General features: G+C 41.2%; 1 pseudogene; it reads right to left on the minus strand.

The window, feature by feature from the left end:
- Positions 1-2,693: 2,693 nt before the first annotated feature.
- On the minus strand, positions 2,694-2,863 carry LOC132821990 (U2 spliceosomal RNA; annotated as a pseudogene).
- Positions 2,864-12,479: the final 9,616 nt, after the last annotated feature.

Genomic DNA, 12,479 nt, shown 5'->3' on the forward strand with positions numbered 1-12,479 from the left:
TTAATCCTGGTCTTGAATGTGCACAATGACTGGTCATTCACAGCCTTCTTGGGTAAAGAATTGTAGTGTTGGTGACTTGGCAGGAGGTTCCACTGACTATACTTCTTAGGAAAAAGAAATGATTTACTCACCATTTCTGTCATTACACCTGGGGTTTTCCAGGTACTTTTTGACACAGTCACAGCAATCACGACAGCCTCAGCCAAAATTCCTATGTAAGGTGTAGATGTCACCAGCAAAGCGAACATTTGTTGTTCATTCTTAATTCCCCTTGAACTGCATGGATTTCTAGGCTATTCCAGGGGATATTACATTCCGGTGGAGTCACACATTGGTAAAGACAGCAGGTTTTCTTCCCTGAATGGCATGACTGATCCAAATAGATTTTAATGACAATCCATGATAGTTTGATGGTCACAGTTATAGAGTCATAGAATCATGGAGATGTATAGCATGGAAACAGACCCTTTGGTCCAACTTGTCTATGCTGGCCAGATGCCCTAAATTATTGTAGTCCTATTTGCCAACACTTTCCCTATATCTCTCTAAATACTTCCTCTTCAGATACACAACCAAATGTCTTTTCAATCTTATAATCATACCAGCCTCCACCATTTCCTCTGGCAGCTCAGTCCATACATGTACCACCTCTGTATGAAAATGTTTCTCCTTCGGTCTCTTTCTAATATTTCCTTTCTCACTTTTAACATATGCACTCTCATTTTAGACTCCCCCACCTGGGGGGAAAGACCTTGGCTATTCATACACCTCATGGTTTTATAAAGTCTGATAAGGTCGCCCCCAGTGACCAATGCTTCAGAGAAAATAACCATAGCCTAATCAACATTGCCCTACAGCTCAAGCCCTTCAGTCAAACAACAATTTTTTCTGAACTCTTTCAAGTTTCACAGCATGCTTCCTATAGCAGGGAGACCAGAATTGCTCACAGTATTCCAAAGTGACCTAATAACCAATTTCCTGCAGAGCTGTAGCATGACTTCCCAACTCCTATATTCAATGCACTGACCAATAAAGGAAAGCATACCAAAAGCCTTCTTCGGTATCCTATATACCTGTGACTCCACTTTCAAGGAACTATGATCCTGTACTTGAAGGTCTCTTATTGGATTAGCTTTCAATTCCAGAACTTAAGTAATGGTTGAATTTGAAGCTATGCCATGAAGGTATTAGTCTGTGGTTCTAGATTATGAGTCCAGTAATGCTACCATTACACTGCCATCTCTTCCCATCCCCTCAGTTAACACCTAATGCTTTCATGAGTGGAAACAGAAAGGTAAGTTAACTGCATCTTGGAAATGTATCATTTATGTGAGGGTAAGTTAATCCCAAGAAGTTCCAATAAGTTTGCACAATGCGTGGATATGTCCACAATTGAACTAGTGAGTGCAATATTGATCATAGCTGGAGAATAAACATTTTAATGGATGTGCCCTTATTTAAAAACTCGGCTGAGCTTCAAGGCCTGAAATGCCTAGAACCATTTAATTTGAAGAGGGGGAAATGTAAGGAGATATATTTTGAGATTTTAAAGGGACTGTTCTTGGGTTTGGAAAAACTGGCTTATGAGGAGAGGTTGAGTAGATTGGGCCTGTGCACATTGAAATTTAAAAGAATGAGAAATGAGCTTATTGAAGAATACAAGATTCTTAGAGGACTTGACAAGATAAATGTGGAAAGGTTGTCTCACCCTGTGGAGCAGAATAAGACGAGAGGGCATAAACTCCATGTTAGTGGTTATTCAGTTAATGCAAAGGTGAGGGGGACTTTCTTTTCTCAAATGGCAGTGAATCTATGGAATTCTTTACCACAGAGGGCTGCTGAGACTGGAATCCCTAAGTATGCTCAGGGGTGAGATAGATAGATTTTTAATTAGTAAGGAATAAAGCATTATGGAGAAAGGCAACAGAGTTGACAATTATCAGATCAATCATGATCTCATTGAATGGTGGAGCAGACCCTATGGGCCAATTCTGCTCCTATGTCATACAATCTTATGGTCTTAACGAAAGAAGATAAATTTAATCAACTCATGCTCAGAAATAAGCATGTGAGATGGACTACCCAGGTAGTTTGTGCACACAGATATTCTGGAATGAAACAGGAGTTGAATTGATAAGTGTAGGAATGGGCAGTTGAGACCTGTCATATTTTTCAGGTGAAATTCTGTAATATCCTGTCTTAATGTTTATTGACTCCATACATTTCCTCATTTCACATTCTCCTGTTCTATACAGTAATTTAATCACTAGGAGCATACTCCACCATTAGACTTAAATGTGAAATATTCTCTGAGTACAGCACAGACTTTCTTCAGTCTGTAATACTGTAGGTCCCAAGGTGTAATGCTGAGCATCCTGGACTTCAGCAGTGAGAGGTTACATTACAGTGGGGCCTCTTTTGGGTGAGAGATTTGAATCATAGAATCCCTTCAGTGTGGAAAGATGTGATTCAGCTCATCGAGTCCACACTGACCCTCCAAAAAGCATCCCACCCAGACCCAGCCCCAATGACCACACCCCCCTCCGCCCTCCCCCCCACACTATTCCAATAGCCCTGCATTTACCATGGCTAATTCACTTAACCTGTACATCTTTAGAGCACCCAGAGGAAACCCACACAGACATGGGGAGAATGTGCAAACTCCACACAGACAGTCACCCAAGGCTGGATCCAACTCGGGGCCCTAGTGCTGTGAGACAGCAATGCAAAGCACTGAGCCACCATGCTGCCATTTGAATAGGATGCAAAACTTTGCATAAAATTGAAGGAGAAAATACTAGAAATAATTAAATTGATAAAACAGATACCACACTTGATCATAGCCAAAAGGCTGAGAAGCAATTTGGCACGTTTTACAGCACATGTAGGTGAGATAGTTGAGTTATTGGTTCATATCACTGACTCTTTCTCTGATGCATTCTTTCTCCACAGAGATGCTGCCTGAGTTACTAAGTATTCCCAGAAACTTCTGTTTTATTTCATATTTCCAGCACTTTGGTTTTGTAAAACCAGGGTCCCAATGGGCTAAATGACCTGTTTCTGTGCTATAAATACAATGTAATATGAAACATTCCAGCTACTTGCAAGATCAAGCACCAAATGAAAGGCTGCTTATTGTGTTTTCATTTGTACAATATATTCAGATTTGCTCTTACCTCCAACTTTTAGTGAATGCAAACTGCTTTAATTTCATCTCGTCTCAATTGCCTAACATCAGAGAGGAATTATACAGACTGATTTTTTTCTTTCTGTGGACAGAGAAACAGAATTAACATTTCAATACCTGGATGACTTCTTCTTCAGTTATCTCTGTGTCTATAGCCACAGATGCTGTCAGTCCTGCTGAGTTTGTTGAGCATTTTTTGCTTGTTCCAGATTTCCAACATCTACAGCATCTTACTTTTAATGTAATTCCTTTCCTGATTGGCTTTGTTTTTGGTCCTCATTCATCTCAGAGCTTGAATGGCCATTGAGGAGTTTAGACATAAGGAAGGTGGGGGGTGAGGAGAGTTGGGGGGGGGGCGGGGGGGAAGGTGTGGAGATCAGTGGTCAGTGGTGGGATTGAGTGGAAGGTAAAGGAATAGAAAAGGAAGAAAGATTTAGTCAATGATGCTGCAATATCATAAAGCAAGGCTTCTGCTTAGCAATTTTGTATGTCCAGCTATTCTACTCAAATGTGAATAAAGTAATTTGGATGTTGATGGGGCATAATAGTCTTTTTCTACTCAAGACAATCTCCACTAAGATTTGAGCTTAGACTGCTGGATCCAAATTCCATCAATTCACCACTGGGCCAATCTCATAACAAAAAAAAAACACTCAAAGAACATTTATTCACATTTAAGACTGAAGAATAAGTATAGATTTTGGGGATTAAAAATTTATGGATGACCACAGCAAGTGGTCAAGGAGTGGGCTCCATTGCTTTCTGAATTAGGGATAAATATTAAGTACAGGCCGAACTAATTTTGCTCACATCCCATGAGTGATTACAAAACACAGGCAGTTTTTCTTAAGACCAGCAGGTTGGAAAACATTTTATTTTCTCTGGTCCTGTCTATTTGGGGTCAATTTTATAGTAGTTCCAGATAGTGAAGCTATCTGCAAGTGATATCATGGTTTTGAAAAATAAGGAACAAGAATCGATTTAACTCCTTGAAACTGCATGATTTTGGATGGTGAATTGCATTTCCTAATTGCTGACTATGACTTTGGTACCTGATCGAATCCTTACAGAACTGTGACTGGTTAGAACAGAGGGATATTTTGCCTAAAATTCCTGATGTGACAAAGAAACAACTGATCATTTTGTAAACATGTCTTACTATTGGGAACCATGCTCACCAGGATTTCTCTTACAATGCCCAAAGACTAGGATCGAATTTAATGGATCACACATTTTCACTGTTCATAATAGAGACACTTAAAATCAATGCTTGAATTCTTACTGTTAGGGTTTCATGTTGGAACCAAATATCACATAATATCATATTAATCATGGCATTGTAATTATGGTACTGAATGAGCAATGCATGAATTTAATCTCAACAAAGACTATTAAAAAAAGGGCTGAGCATTCAATAACTTTATAATTATTTTTGTACAATTTAACTGGCAGATCTATTGTTAACAACCGGGTTTTTTGGCATGTGAAACCCGAACTGATACATAAATAAAATACTGCAGTTGCTGGAATTCTGAAATAAAAACAGAAGGACGATAGACATCAAAATAGGTCAAGCAGCCTTAATGGACAGAGAAACGCTTTACAAATTTTGATTCACTAATTCCCTCATCTGTACAACATGGGTGAGGTTAGGCCTTGATGCCCTCATAAAGATAATGACTTACAACATTATTGCTTCAAGAAGATGTCTGAAAGATGAAATACTGACAGTAATCTTTTCATGATTGGACCGATATGTGACTTCAGACCCCCAGCAATGTGGCTGACTCTCAACTGCCCTCTCCAAATGGACCAGCCATTTGGTCCAAGAGCAATTTTGAATGGGAAACAAATGCTAGACCTGGAGGGGTGCTTGCATCCCTGAAAAAAATCAAACCATCACAAAAGGAAACACGAGGAAGCATTTTTACAGAGTGGGTTATCACAATCTGAAACATATTTTGGAAAAGCTCCTGTGCAGAGGAATAGGACTAATTGTTTATACTTTCAAGGAGCCAGCATGGGCTGATGTGGCAATTTCCCCTAGCTGTCCTGAAATACTGTATGATTCGATGGATTGTTCTAATTGATATTGCTATAGTTCACCCAGGAGAGTGACCTTGCTTTCAATGATTGATATTTTAATTGGAAATTACCTTCTGTTCCAATTTATTCCATAAATGCATAAACTATTCTCATGCTACAGAAAGCACAATAAAATCAGGCTTAAATATAGCAGGGCATTGCATCAAGGATTGTTATAACCCATTTTAGTAAACACCAATATAATTAGGATAGTTTGCATAATTAATATCTATGGTCATTAGATGGTACAAAGCTCGAGCAATGCCAATTAGTTGGATATTGCTATTTTCAGCAAGACTGAAATTAAAACTTAAATCAATACATCATCATGAAATTAATCCAATCCACACCGGTAAACTCTTGGAACTGTGCTGATGATTTGAGGCCTGGGTCACGATATGGACGCAGGTGTTACAGTTAGCTGAAATTTCTGCTCATTTCACCAGAGACTTTCCTGGTGTTAGACTTGCAGCTGGTGTCTCCTCAGAGAGCACTATGTTTGTCAGGACCATTTAGTACAGCTCTGTTAGTCCCTGCAAAGTCACAAATTCCAGCTTGTATCTAATAGCACCTATAAACTAGTAAAATACCTGAAGGTATTTTAAATAGTTAGCGAACAAAGTTCAACACCAGGCCGCAGAAGGATCGAGAGGCTTAAAAGAGTGTCATGAGAGAATTAAGAGAGAGATAGAGGCGAGGTTTAGCTTAAGACACAGCTGGCAATGTAGAGCCAAAGAAAATCAGGGCCGTGGAAGAAGTCAGATTTGGAGAATTACAGACCTCCCGGAATCGTAGAGTCATGTAGCATAAAATCAGGCCCTTCAACCCTTCCCTCCATGCCGACAAAATTTCCTGAACTGAACCATTTGCCTATATTTGGCCCGTGGCCCTCTAAGCTGAAAATGTGTTGCTGGAAAAGCGCAGCAAGTCAGGCAGCATCCAAGGAACAGGAGATTCAACGTTTCGGGCATAAGCCCTTCATCAGGAATGAGGAAAGTGTGTCCAGCAGGCTAAGATAAAAGGTAGGGAGGAGGGACTTGGGGGAGGGGCGATGGAGATGTGATAGCACCGCCTTCCTAACCTGCAATCTTCTTCCTGACCTCTCCGCCCCCACCCCACTCCGGCACCTATTAAAGTTCATGTTTAGGGTCAAGAGTGTGAGATGGGATGAAGGATAGAGAAACAGGAATTAACTTTTTTTTCCAAAACGGATTCTCTATTCTTAACTTTTACTTTGGATATAACTCAATGTCTATGAAAATTGAGTAAAAAATGAGGTCTGCAGATGCTGGAGATCACAGCTGCAAATGTGTTGCTGGTCAAAGCACAGCAGGCCAGGCAGCATCTCAGGAATAGAGAATTCGACGTTTCGAGCATAAGCCCTTCATCAGGATTCCTGATGAAGGGCTTATGCTCGAAACGTCGAATTCTCTATTCCTGAGATGCTGCCTGGCCTGCTGTGCTTTGACCAGCAACACATTTGCAGTCTATGAAAATTGAGGCAACAACTTTGGGAATCAACTTCACTGCATTAGCTATCTCTTCACTTTCCTCAAATTTAAGACTGAATAATAAATATAGGTTTGGTAATTAAAGTTAGCCCCGTTGTATTTGAATTGGGGATAGACATTAAGTATCAGTATTACCAGTGTTGCTCACATTCCATGAGTGAATGCAAAACACAGGCAATTTTTCTTATTTTCAGCAGATTTAATGACATTTTATTTTCCATGGTCCTATCTACTTGAGGTCAATTTAGTTATTGTTCCTGAGACAGTGAAGCTGTTGCGAAGTGATATCATGGTTGGGAAACTTTAGGAACAGGAATTGATTTAACTCCTTGAATCTGCAGAATCTTGGATGGTGAATTTCATTTCCAAATATCTGACAGTGTCTTTAGTGCCTGGTCTGGTCCTCACATAACTGTGACTGGCTACAGGAGAAGGACATTTTGCCTAAATTCCTGATGTGACAAAGGAGCAGAACTGATCATTTTGTAAGTGTGTCTTACCACTGGGACTGTGCCCACCAGTAAGATGCACCAGAAATTTTCATTCACTGCCCATGGTCTAGGTTTGATGGGTCACGTTGTTGGTAATATATTTATTGAAATTCTTTGCTCCTGTGTTTACAATTTCCTGTTTCCTTTCTTCCTAATTTTCAGCCCTGTTCTGTGCACAAAAGAGGTAACAGTCTCTTCTGGAATATTCAACACGCATCAAAATTTAAACTTCCTGCTTGCTATTGGATTGGAGTGATAAATGAAATGTGGTTCACAGATTTTTACCACCCAAAATATTCTTGAATTTTTTTCTGGAGAGTAAGCAGGCCATCTTCCATGATGAAATGTCATACACCCGAAACATCGGGCCTTACTTTCCTCTTCAAGGTCGGAAATCCTGAGTCAAGCCATTTCTCAATATTGCAATGTCATTTACTGAATGGGGCAGTGCCTGCCCAGATTAGCCTCATGGTAGGAGGTGAGGAAGTGTTTGATTCGCAGCCATTATCTGGGTAAGCAGGTCGAATGAGTGAATGGGATACAGAGTCAGACAGATTATAAAGCCAGTCTTTGTGATTTTCTATGATACTTTACTATCGCTAGTGTCAATGCCACATCGGTTCTGTAAACTGAACTGACAATTATGCAGGCAGTAGGAACCAGAAACAATTTTCTAAATGGATTCAAAATCATTAATTTACAACAACCATGGCAAGTAGGATTTTCTGGTGTTGTGCTATCATCAGATGCTTGCTAATGTAGTAGACTCTGAAAATGTGGTTATTTTTAACATTATTTTGACAATGTACACCCAGTGAATTTCCAAAAAGGCTCTCAGCGGACTGCACTGTTCACTGGAAAGGTTAAAGAATGATCAAAAGTGAACATATAGGCATAGAGCATTGTAACAAATCAATACTGCAGTGAGTAGCATAACTAATATAAATAAAAGTAGAAAGTGTTGTAGGAGCCAACAGATTGGGTGGCAAGCTGGCTCAGTGGTTAGCACTGCTGCCTCACAGCACCAGGGTCCCAGGTTTGATTCCAGCCTTGGGCAACTGTCTGTGTGGATTTTGTATGTTTTCCCTGTTTCTCAGAACCACCTGATGAAGGAGCGGCGCTCCGAAAGCTAGTGCTTCCAATTAAACCTGTTGGACTATAACCTGGTGTTGTGTGATTTGTAACTTTGTACACCCCAGTCTAACACCGGCATCTCCAAATCATGAATATTTGCCCAGCAGCCTATTGTCTTCCTTTGTTAAGAAGGCGTTAGTGGATCAACAGTTTGGATCCATATCAAGGGGAACAGGTGGCTGAGTTGGCAGTGACTGAGATTTGCTGAAGGATATTGTAATGCTTCATAGCTTCCACAAAACTACGTACCCTGTCAATATCCACAGTCCCTTTAGGCCAGGCCAAACTATGACAATGCCACTTGCCTGCTGGTGATTCAACAAGATTGAAAATGAGAGTAAGTAGGTTCACAAAGACATCTGGTACATTAACATTTCCTTGAGCCAAGCATATTCTGAATGAATTTCTTTTATGTACAGTGATACGTTAGGAATGAGAGAATATCTGCATGCAGATTAGCTCATCAGAAGAAAATTGACTTCTAAAAATACAATGATCTGTGTGCGTCAAAAACCCCCTGTTGTTAACAGCAGGCTGCTTCTCGATTTATCTCCTTATGTTTGAGGTCCTTCCAAATCAACACTAAATTTCTCTGCATAAAAATGTCAGATGACCTGTTCCCTTTAAACAGACATGTTGCCTTTTATGGGATCTTGCTCAGCCCAACACAGATTATGGAGCTGAATCTTACTTCTTTTTGGCTAAGTGCACATTGTGTCATTTTCTTTGGAGGGATTCTCGCCACAGGGCGCAACAAAATTTCTTGCCATATCTGCCTCATTGACAACTAATCCCCACTCCGGTAGCATCCCGCATCGATTCTGGCCCTATCTTAACACTTGCCATTCCCAGAACAATTCACCACTCACTGGATAGCTACAAAAAGACCTGCTTCCCCTAGCCCCATGCCACCTTAGACAGGTGGCTGTACACCCACTTAACTGTTGGCAATTCAGCAATGACCTTCACAGGCCAGCAGGTCATGCAGCGTCTGAGGAGCAGGGGAATTGATATTTTGGGCAGGAGCTGGTGCAGCAGCCACAAAGACATACCGCCCACAACATAGAACTATTTCAGCTGACACCCCCTCGCACATTCCGTCCCATTCTCTCAGCCTCGTCACTACCAAGTCACAAACTTTACCTGTCCTGAGACAGATACCGTCTAAACACCCTCTCTGATGCCCCGCTACAGTTTCCCGGTTCCCATTCCCTAATCCCACAACTTCCCTCGCGGGGATCATCACATACAGAGAAGCATTCGGACAAGTCTAGACAGGAGCATTTATTGATAGCTGGCTAAAGGGAGCGAGAAAGGAGATGAATAGAGTTGTAGTTCACACCTACGGGAAACCCAGTATCTCGACCTTGACAATGCATGGAGGAGAAAGTGAGGACTGCAGATGCTGGAGATCAGAGTCAAAATGTGTGGTGCCGGAAAAGCACAGCAGGTCAGGCAGCATCCAAGGAGAGTCGACATTTTCAGCATAAGCTCTTCATCAGAAATGTCGACTGTCCCGTTCCTCGAATGCTGCCTGACCAGCTGTGTTTTTCCAGCACCGCACTTTTTGACCTTGACAGTGCATGATGCAGCTAGCACAACAGAACTGAGTGTCAAGCTGGTCCTCTCTACCTTGGAGTGCCTGATGTAGCTGAGCTCTGCTATCCAGAAGGAGAGCTTCCCCCAGCACAAGCACGTGCCCCTTTAAACTCCTAATGTCCATCAGATTTGGAACCTGCATTTTCACCCGTCGAAGTTACACTGACTCTGTTCACCTTGGGCATTGCTCCACTTGTTGTCCAGTCTAGAGAGCAACAAGCAATGGCAGGGGGTGTAGCTGTCATCATAGGCAACGGGCCCCATCTAGTCATTGGTAAGTTACCCTTCACACCACCTCACACCATACCCCCGAGCCGCCGGGTCCCGTTTACTACGCTCTACCCTGACAGTCCATTTCCACCCATCTGCTCAATGTGGGGACCCACCATATTAAATATCATCTCTAACTGCACTCCCCCACCCCATACCTGGATATACCACCTTAATGATGCCCTCCTTGCTCTTCTCTGCTTCCCTGTGGTGGCCAGAGCAGTGGTCACTTCTAATTAGCTCTGCCCTGTAGTCTGCAATGCTCTCCAAAACCATTCTATATACTCCCCCACTCACCACACAGCCTGAGATTCCCTCTGTCACCGCCTTTGTTCCCACCTCCACCAATAGCTCTAATTTCCTTTGCTAATCATGACTCTCTCTGCCCTTTTTGATAGTGATCCCACTATCTATAGCCCCAAAAGGCCTTCTTAATATTCAACTGACAGACACCCAGGACTATATTTAATCCCTTCCAGTTTCCATCAGGGCTACTTGGCTGAATATACCTGTTGTGTATTTGTCACATAGACAGCTGACGTGGGTGCTGAAAACAGGGAGAGGCTTATGTGAAGCATTAATAACAACATGGGGTCCTATATCCTTTCTGATAACACACTGCAGTTCTCACACTCAACAGGGGGACTCAAAGAATGCCACCAGCCACGAGAAAGTTATTTTATGAATTAACCAATCTCTCATTCCCTTGAGTGCTGAGTAAAAATCTACTTAAAGCATTTGAAATAACTAAATGAAGTTCAGGGAGAGTCCAAAGCAAGGGAAGCAGATTGTTAAAATTCGAGCTAAATCATTCAACAATGATGTCCAAAGCACTCCTTCACACAAACAGAATACTCACCCAAAATGTTGCTGATACTATTAAAAATCACACAACACCAGGTTATAGTCCAACAGGTTTAATTGGAAGCACACTAGCTTTTGGAGCATCACTCCATCATCAGGTGATAGTGGAGGGCTCAATCCAAACACACAGAATTTATAGCAAAAATTAGATACTGTGAATCCATTCTGAGATTTACAGATTTTTATATCAAGGAAGTTGGAATGATGGCATTTAATCTAAAATCTACTTAGTTGGGAAGGGTATTTGAAAATATGAATGGACCACACTTGGACATATTTTCCTCCTCCTGCAGCTCAGTGCTTTACTTTTAAAGGATTTCATGGTTTAGAGAGATTAGATGGAAATTCAAAGCCATTCCTGGAAGTGAGTTCAGAGCCAGTCAGACAGGGTACTATTGGATCGAGAGCAGGGTATCAGTGTGCATCATATTGCAGCTTGTGGTACCTTGCTGTGTGCAAATCACCACAGGTATTTTTTTCATACGAGGGATGTTTCCTACATTACATCAATGGCTACAGCTCAAAGAACATCAGTGACAGTACTTTGAGGCATAGTACAGTCTAAAAGCCACAATACAAATACAAGTTATTTCTTTGAATTATTAACATATAAAGAAATAAATAGGCATTATTTTCAAGCAAATAATTTTGTAGATCAAAATGTAACGTGTTGGAATTACACAGTGATATGAAATACTTCCTCGCAGAGCAATATTCAAGAAGACTTTTAATTCTGTTTCTCTCTACAGAAGCTACCAGACATGCTAAGCCAGCACTTTCTGTTTTTATTTCAGATTTTCAAGATCAGTAGTAGTTGAATTACAATTATTAGAGATGCTGGGAAATTGTTTAGGTATGACAGTTAATTAACGAAGCACAGAAAACGGGAACAGGCATAGACCACTTGGCACCTTCTAGCCTGCTCCACTATTCAATATGACCATGGCTGGTTATCCAACTCAGTGCCCTGTTTTGACCTTTGCTCCATGACTTTTGATTCCTTTAGCATTAAGATCTATGTCACATCCCTTCTGGAAAATATTCAACATTTTGCCTTTCTGTGGCAGAGAATTTCACAGGCTTACCACTCTCAGTGAAAAAAAAAGTTTCTTTTTCTCAGTTTGAAATTGCCTGCCTTGAAACTGTATTCTTATATTCTGAGCCCCGCATCTGTATTTAATGGTCATCAGGAATACCATTTCTGCATTAATCCTGTTGGAATATGATAGATTTCTGTGGGACTCCCTCGACAACCCCCATGCACAATGCCCACCCCTGTCATTTTTCTATACTCCAGTAAGTATAGTCCTATCTGATCCAAGATGGCAGCAGATTAGG

The sequence above is a fragment of the Hemiscyllium ocellatum genome, chromosome 13 (genome assembly GCF_020745735.1).
Source record: "Hemiscyllium ocellatum isolate sHemOce1 chromosome 13, sHemOce1.pat.X.cur, whole genome shotgun sequence".
In the NCBI taxonomy this organism is placed as follows: Eukaryota; Metazoa; Chordata; class Chondrichthyes; order Orectolobiformes; family Hemiscylliidae; genus Hemiscyllium; species Hemiscyllium ocellatum.